This window comes from Cryptotermes secundus, unplaced genomic scaffold, assembly GCF_002891405.2.
Source record: "Cryptotermes secundus unplaced genomic scaffold, Csec_1.0 scaffold359, whole genome shotgun sequence".
In the NCBI taxonomy this organism is placed as follows: Eukaryota; Metazoa; Arthropoda; class Insecta; order Blattodea; family Kalotermitidae; genus Cryptotermes; species Cryptotermes secundus.
The window spans coordinates 71,818-80,354 of record NW_019742559.1 but is presented as its reverse complement, the minus strand read 5'-3'; the positions used below and the strand labels follow the sequence as shown (position 1 = coordinate 80,354).

The 8,537-nt window shown below is 41.0% G+C and overlaps 1 protein-coding gene across 1 annotated transcript in view; it reads left to right on the top strand.

Annotated features, from left to right (window-relative positions):
• The first annotated feature begins 2,120 nt into the window (after positions 1–2,120).
• LOC111873347 (tubulin beta chain) overlaps positions 2,121–8,537 on the top strand; it is a 26,428-nt gene continuing 20,011 nt past the window's right edge. The window contains exon 1 of the mRNA XM_033755064.1: positions 2,121–2,137. The gene's annotated coding sequence lies outside the window, so the exon portion shown is untranslated. The remainder of the gene's footprint in view (positions 2,138–8,537) is intronic.

Below are 8,537 nucleotides of genomic sequence, written 5' to 3'. Positions count from 1 at the left end.
AGTTAGTTTGTTGTTACGTACATTATTAATATTACAGTATCCACATATTCCTGCCAGTTTTAATATGTATTTTGTAAGCAACAAGTGTGTAATACCGGTCAAAGTTTGACAATTCTCTGGCCATTATCTCCGTAACCGTTCAACTTTGGACATAGGTGTTTTGGGTTATATCGGCATACTTTAACATAAGGAACACCCTCCCGAAATTTGGTCCATTCCTCCTGGGACATCCTGTATAGTGTCATATTTACATCACCACCACGATTCAAGGTTTAAGAAAAACAATGGGTAAGTCCTTTAGAATTTCATAACGTATATAATAACGATTATATTTTGCATTTCATGACAAAATAATCACAGTTAATTTTCATTTGTAAAAATTGCCCTTTTGTGTATATGTAGAAATGTTTATTGTCTTTCAGGTTCTTTTTAGTTCATATTCCGGTGTTGCATAGAATGGAAAATATGCAATTTTTTCTGAAAGTTTGCAGTGTTAAAGACTTAGGGCCATTTAAATTCCGGCTGTAGGGAGCATCTTCTTATGTCTTTTTCCTCGTCTTCTGGTCGCATACATGTTATCTCTGTTTTTGGAAAGAGACTATTCAGGAAAAGTGATAATGTGGTAGTTTTTCCTTTTGTTTTCCACATCGCAGTACAACAGCCGTTCAAACCACTCTGGTCACGCCTTTAGTGGAAGTACATCATATTATTAAAGTGGGCTCCTGTAAATATAAATGTAACTATCAGTACCAGTATAGGGGGTACGAGGTAGCGTAGTGGTTGAGGTACTATGCTACAAGCCGGAAGGTCGCGGGTTCAGTTCCCGATGACGTCATTGAATTTTTTTCAATTGACCTAATCCTTCCGGCCGCACTAGGCCATGGGGTTTACTCAGCCTCTAACAGAAATGAATGGCATGCACTGTCTTCTCTCGCTCGGAAGCCGGGATCGTGGGTTCGAATCCTACTCAGGGCATGGATGTTTGTGTACGTTTTTCTGTGTTTGTCTACAGGTAGAGGCCTTACGACGAGCTGATAACTCGCCCAAGGAGTCCTACCATATGTGTAAGATCTAGAAAAACCGAAGTGGACGGAGTTCATGGAGGTGGGTCTAGGCCCACTGGGGCTGTAGTGCCAAGAAAAAAAAACAGATATGAGTACCAGGAATTAATTAAATAATTTTCCTGGCCGGCGCGTAAGGCTGACAACCTTACCGCCATCTTTGAGCCGATTGTCAAGGTAATGTGGGACCCTTAACGTCTCACAACCCTATGGGCCTTCACGGCCTGTTACAGTCATAGCTTTACTTTTTATCAGTACCGGTATACATATATTACACAGTAAAGTCTCTCTCTGACGTACGTCTGCATGATCGAGGTATGTCCATGTGTTGTATGGTTGGACGTGCAAGACAAAGTGGTAGGTGGACGGAGCAGTCTTGTCGTTCCATACAAACAAATTTAGATCTCTTGCGAGTATGTCCGAAAATTACGTGGATCGCCGGTAGTTGTGTGTTTTACCGGATTGCCAGGAATTNTTGTGTATTCCCACTCCTTTGACCCAGTCATAAGCATAAAAACTAATAACCTCTACCTCCCTCGCAATTAGTGAGTACTGCTGACTAATGCTTTGTTTATACTGTTGAAGGGCTGTCAGGGTTATAGCTGTACGTGATTGTACCCTGCAGCCATACCCAATACTAATAAGTTATCCTGTGGCATGTTAAAAGTTCGTGGTTATCGCTGGGTATTGACAGCTTAAAATAACAGGAGGGCTTGCTGCCTGGTCCCTATGACATCCTAAAATAAGAGAGGGCTCTGTTCCTTATGACACGTGTGCAACCAGGTTCTGCTAAGCCAGACCCGTTGACACCTAGAGACCAGATCGCCGGCCCTACCGATTCCAGCCGAAGCTAGTCACCTTACCCGAAGATCTGTACAAATTCGTAGCCACCAGACCGGTGTCTGCTGGCGCCCATTCATCCTTCTACATTCCCAGTCTGTCACCACAATAGTGTCGAGGAAAGTGCGGGGTCAGGAGGTAAGGGCGGGGCCCCAGGCACAGGAATCATAGGCATCATCATCCTAGGAAGCCCTTATTTACATCCAACGTGTACGGACTGCAGCAGGGCGAAACAAGTGAGTCCAGCAAAAGGCGACTGCGCCGTTTCCCTATATCTTGAACTTTGTGATTTACGTTAGTATTAAATGGGTTGAATAATTTATGGCCACTGTGTACATTGCTTTGTCATTAACTCAGATGATATAGTACGAAATGACAGAATGTTTAGCGAACAATAAATTTGAAAGGCTGTGGAAGGAAGCTTCCGTGACTTGGTTTGAGGTATTCTCACGGCATTTGCTTGGAAGGTCTGAAGAAAACCAGGAACAAGCTATTCTTATTTCCGCTTCTTCTTTATACGATTTGCATTTGTTACTTAAACCTTGCATCGGTTTTCATTTTCCTCTGCTGTAGAGAAGTTACGTTACTGTATGAGTGTCTTTCTACTCCAGCTTTGAGCGCCGTCGCCCTACTGTAAACCTCCTCCTGACCGCACGCAAATTTTGTCAGCTATTCTTGTCACCCGCAATTTCCCGTTCCGAGGATTTATATTTGCTTTCTCCACCATGTCTAAGAGATGCATATTGATCCTCTGAGGGTTCATGTTCGTTATTTCTGCCATTCCATATTTACACTTCTGTGTCTTAAGCTAGGTATACGTGTACATGTGGCACGTGCAACTCCTTGGTGTGAAACTGATGGCCCATCTATGAGTGATGGAAAACGTGGGCATAACGAGCTCTCTCAAGAAGTTTAACATGTCTGCTTTTCTACCGATATCACCAAACTAGGTAGCCTACCAAACAGTGGAAGCAAGGGCAGATCAGAAAATGTTTCGAAGTAGGACACAAACTGGAAGAAAAATAAGAAGGCCCAGATTGAAGTAAGCGGAAGATGCAGAGAATGATTTAGAGGAGATGGAAATGAAGATCTGGAGTCAAGGGACGTAAAAGGGAAGAATGGTTATCTTTTGTAATGAAGACCAAATTTGTTTGAGGACAGTGGAGCCAAGGAGTAGGTTGGCTGATTTTGCAAGTAAGTAAACACGTAAAGGCTTACTTCAATCCGAAGTCGGCCTACACACAGTTCCAAATCCGTTCTTTGCTATGTTGCATACCTCATTCTATTTGATGGCCACTCAATGCCATTAGGAATTCAGCGCTGCAAACCTAATCACACATCCTATAAAGTGACAGAATCACTAATTATTTTAATTGTATTTATTCAATAATCAGCATTTCCAAAATTCGCTCCGACAGATGTTGTAAATGCTCTTCATCGCTGTTTTCTTTTTTCTATTCGGCAGATTTTTGCACTGTGAGTAGGTTTCTAGAGGACATTATACAAAAATTCATATGTGATTTTGTTGTTACCAATTGAAAATTTGATTGTGGTCTTCTGAACTATGAGACTATGACATCTCGTAAGTGGTTACCACCGCATCTGAGGAATCTGTTGCATCCTTCTTCAGGATTCAGTGTCTCCAGTAACCACCTACGAGACTACTAGGCGCCATAATCCAAAAATCTACAATCTATAATGATAAAATTGATTTAATTTTTGTGCAGTGTAGGGGTTGTATTGGACTCGGATGAACTAAAATTACATTTGCTTGGATACTTTTAGTGCGAGGCCGCTAATATCAAATTTCATCGATTTGGAATTTAAGCAAAAGAATGGGCTAACAAATTCTGCCAAAGTATTGTAAGTTTAAGTAGTTACTATAGGATTCTGACGATGGTGTATAACACACAGAGATATTGGGTTTTCGGACTTTATCCATCGTCCTGGTTTTTAAGATAACTAAGAAAAACACGACGTTTCGGAAACTGGATCTGTTTCCATCCTCCAGTGATTGAGGCTAGCTATTTCTAAGGGACCCAACAGAATAGGTGTTTTCCCTCATCAGGAAAGGAAAGGTAGAGCTGAAGTTGTCCCTGCTTACTATTTAAGCACCATGCCATGAAGACTTTTTCAGATGAGTGGGCAGTTTCAAATTCGGCCCCTTTACGCCTGGCAAAAAAAAAAAACAGTTCTGGTCGCTGTAGAGAAGAGGGGGATCTTATCCCTGCCTGAAATTTAAACCCGATCGCCCAGCCCAATGCCCACCGCCGAGCTATCGCTGCTCCTGTCAGTCAAAAAGAGAGAAAATATTTTACACCCAAAAACATGATCTAATGAACACGCTAGTATAAGTAGGATATAGATGAAACCACAAAATGAGGAACTGCGTAATTTGCACAGTTCTCCGGTTGCCATTTTGATAAAACGAAGCTAGCATAGGCTGGTCATGTAACATCGATAGCAGACGTGAAAAGACATGCATCCTGGCTGCCTTAAACAAAGACCGTCGGACGCCCCGGGCGGAAAAGAGCGAATATTAAAACGGGCCTTAGAAAATAAGTAGACCCCATTGCAAATCGGTTCCAGCTGCAGTTGTAATAGCAGAGGGCTCATTGATATTGTGAATTTGGAGTTAAAGTGCCGTGTTGTCTGATGGGTACCAACGTTTCCGTGCATCACGCTGCTTTATCTACAGTATATCATGGGTACCCACCTAGCAGAGTACATGGAGACATAATCCAGAATAGTTCAGTAGGAATTTGACGGCAGTGACACCCTCAAATCTTATATAAACAGTTCATTGTTCAGAGAAATGAAAACGTTGATTTATACAAATCCCATTCCCCAATCGCTACTTATACATTGTGACGAACAATAAGGGGTTTTGGATTCGATGAATGGATTTATTGGCACTTCTTTACAATTACAGTTAATTATATCAGCTCACATATTGAACTCCTGCTTAACGACGTCGGTCTGACGGATGCTTTATGACGAATTCACGAATGAACTCCCTTTTATAACTGTGAGAGTACCAAATAGAGATCACAGCCTCAAAGGGTTTCCTTAATGCTCTTCATGAATGCCTTGTCTCGGAAACCATGTGTTGAGTCCGAAGCAACGGTCTCGTTTCTCGGTGTTTACAAATTTCAGTGTCCGTATCCCTAGAAACCGTGTTTCGTAACCAGTTGGTTTCCTCCCCCCCCCCAAAAAAAGGTGACACCATCCTCCAGGAAAGTGATGCTCACAGTCTTCTGGGATCACGAAGGCATATTGTTCACCGCATTCCAGCCTCAAGGCGAAGCAGGATGTTTCCACTGCATTGACGAACGCTTTATCTCGGGCTCATAATGGTGAACCCAAAATTCATCACCTGTGACAATTCGGGCTAGCGTATCGTGTCCTTCATCGTGGTAGCGATTGAGATGCTGTAATGCCAGACCCATTCTTTGCTGTCCGCCGTCATTGGCTATTTACAGTTATGAAACTGAATTAGTGTGTTCGTTGCCACAGGAATTAATTTATCATCATCTTAAGAGAAGTGTACTAAAGCCGAACAAAAATATTCAGCGAAACACAAGGAAAAAATAATTATTCAAACACCACACTAAATATTCTCAGTCTGTTTTCACTATTCGTTGCTAAGTAACTGTTCTCAACAAAGCCTGTTCCTCTACAAAATTCTGACTAATTTTTTACTGGTAACAACTCTTCACAATGCGGATTCTCCAGCTCTTATCCACACGACTGTGCTGTCCAACAACTGTTAGCCTAATCGAGCATACAAACTTTTTTATTTTGAGAGAAAAATGCATTCATATGCAAAAACGACCTACGCAATGCCCATCCGATCCTCTGTACTACAGTCTCATAAACATCTTATTCTATCATAGCGGTCACCCCGCGATGTTTGAATATCTCCCTTAACATAATTCTAAGAATATAGTACTACAGTAAAACCTGCCTTAAACTGACCCTTTATTAAGCGGAAATCTGTCTTAAACGGAAATATTTTCAGGGGTCTTGACTTTGGAGCTGAAAAAGGTGTTAAATAACCTGGATTAAACGGAAACTGCCTAACGCGGACAACGGAAATCAAAATAAGCCTTTATAAGGAAAATTTCCTGTCTTCCGGGATGCATCGTTTAGAATAATTTTAGGCATCCTATACATTCTACAGAATTTTGTTTTCCCTAACTTTAAAATAAGCTTCTAACAGTACTGTACTACCTACACTGAGATTCAGCAGAATTGTTTTCCTCTTCTGGAAATTGTATTCGGTAAGGGCTCTAGGCCTACAGTTTTACTTTAGTCTAGCAGTTGTCATCATGGCTACAAAGACAAGAGTTGTGCTTGATCTTAACACAAGATTAAAAGTGATTCATGCGAGTGAGCGAGATAAATTGTCTCTTAAGTAGATCATGAAGATGTTTAACGTCGGTAAAACTCAAGTGTATGAGATTCTAAAGAAGAAAACGGAAATTGTGAAGCGGTGGGAAACTTGTGCTAACGGAAAAATAAAAAGAGAACTTGAGAAAACTGCAAACGAAGACGTTAACGAAATAGTGTGGGAGTGGTTTGTCAGTGTAAGGGCGAAAAATCGCCGGTTGTCGGGTCCTATGGTACAGGAATATGCTAAAAAAAGTCGCTGAGAAACTGGGGAAGACTGAATTCAAAACAACTAACGGATGGTTGGAGAGTTTTCGCAAAAGACATCGGATAGTTTTTAATGAACTTTGTGGTGAATCAAGTGATGTAAATAGTGAGACCATTGAGGAATTGAGGGAAGCTAAATTGCCATCCATAATCGAGGGATATGAACCTGAAAACATAGCGAACGGTGATGAGACTGGACTGTTCTTCCGCGCGCTTCTGAATAAATTGCTATGTCTTAAAGGTGAAAACTGTTTTGGAGGAAAACTGTGCAAAGAAAGACTGACTGTTTTTCTATGTGGTTTTATGTCAGGTGAAATGGAGAAAACCTTAGTGATTGTCAAGGCAGCAAACATTGCTTCCGAAACATTGACATATAGAAACTTCCCATTGAGTGGAGAGCCAACAAAATGGCATGGATGACGTCACAGATCATGGAGGAATGGTTAACGGCCTTCAATGGTAGAATGAAAATGCAAAACCGGCATGTTTTGTTGTTCTTGGATAACGCAACATGCCACCCTCATATCGAAATTTCCAACGCGCGACTTGCTTGGTTCCCTCCAAACACCACTAGTGTTTCTCAACCAATGGATCAGGGCATCATTCGGAATATTAAGGTCCACTATCGTAAATTATTAATGCAATCTTTGCTCGTCAATATAGATTCTACATCATCCGCCTCTGAACTTTCAAGAACTGTCTCGGTTCTAGATGCAGTTATTTGGATAAGTCAAGCAGTAAAGTAGTTGTTACCAGAAACTGTGACAAAGTGTTTCGAAAAAGCAGGATTTTCTACGGTAGAAGTTACTCCTAGTGTTTTGTCTCAAATACGTTTGTGTCCTGTTTCGTTATTACAGTATACCTTGATTAAACGGAAACCTGGCTTCAGAGAATTTTTTTTCTGGTCCCTTGAGATTCCGTTTAAGACAGGTTTTACTGTATTACTATCTCGTATGTACTTCCTTCTTACGTAAATTTAGTGACTAGTCTCTAGAACTCTGTAACTGACTTTGGGTATTCTTTCTTGTTCTCAGACAAAATGTCCATCACTGTTGCCCTTTGGTCCTCATGCAGTTTACAGTTCCAGAAGATATATTCCACCGTTTTCAGCCGTCACCACAAAGTTAAATCTATTTAAGCTTGCTGTAAGGCTGGTGAGACCTGCTCTCATACGCTTTATTGATATGAAGGCACGACGGTTCACTTTTATCTCGCGGAACCACGGAGACGAGCCATAACTGAAGTAACTTCCAAAGAATCTTTCTCCTCTGTCCCACTTGCTGTTTTGACAGAAATTATGAAGCTTTTCTTTACCATTCTTTTTCCACTGTTCTTTGGATCTGCCACTGGTAATTACAGTTGACTATCTCTGCCCTAAACTTCAAGGTTTGCATCTTGCTGTGATATTCTATAAATTACTTTCAATACCAAAATACAGGGCAAAATCGTGACATAACGATAGAAAACAGATGTTCTGAAAATGTGGCGCACTTCAGATATTTGAGAACGACGATAACAAATCAAAACTTCATGATTTATTTCAACCGTCTTCCAGTGCATACACTCATCTATCTCCTCCTCTCTCTCGCACTATATGTTTCGGCACAAAAGTGCCATCTTCAGGTGCTTATTTGATTTACGCTAAACTAGTTCATTGCATGCCTTGTCGTCTTCATATTAAAATAACAAAAATATATATTTATAATATTATATTGATAAATGTTAAATGTTAAAAATATTAAAATAGTTCTGGATATTTCATCCCTACGTCGTATCTCACTACGCGAGTCACACCTATCCTCTTCTGTCGGAGCACTCTTTCACTATCGTGTGTGTATTGTGCTTTGTGTTGTGTCTTTGCTCCTGTGACTGCGTGTGTTATACTGCTCTGTATAACACACAGTATAACACACGCAGTCACAGGAGCAAAGACACAACACAAAGCACAATACACACACGATAGTGAAAGAGTGCTCC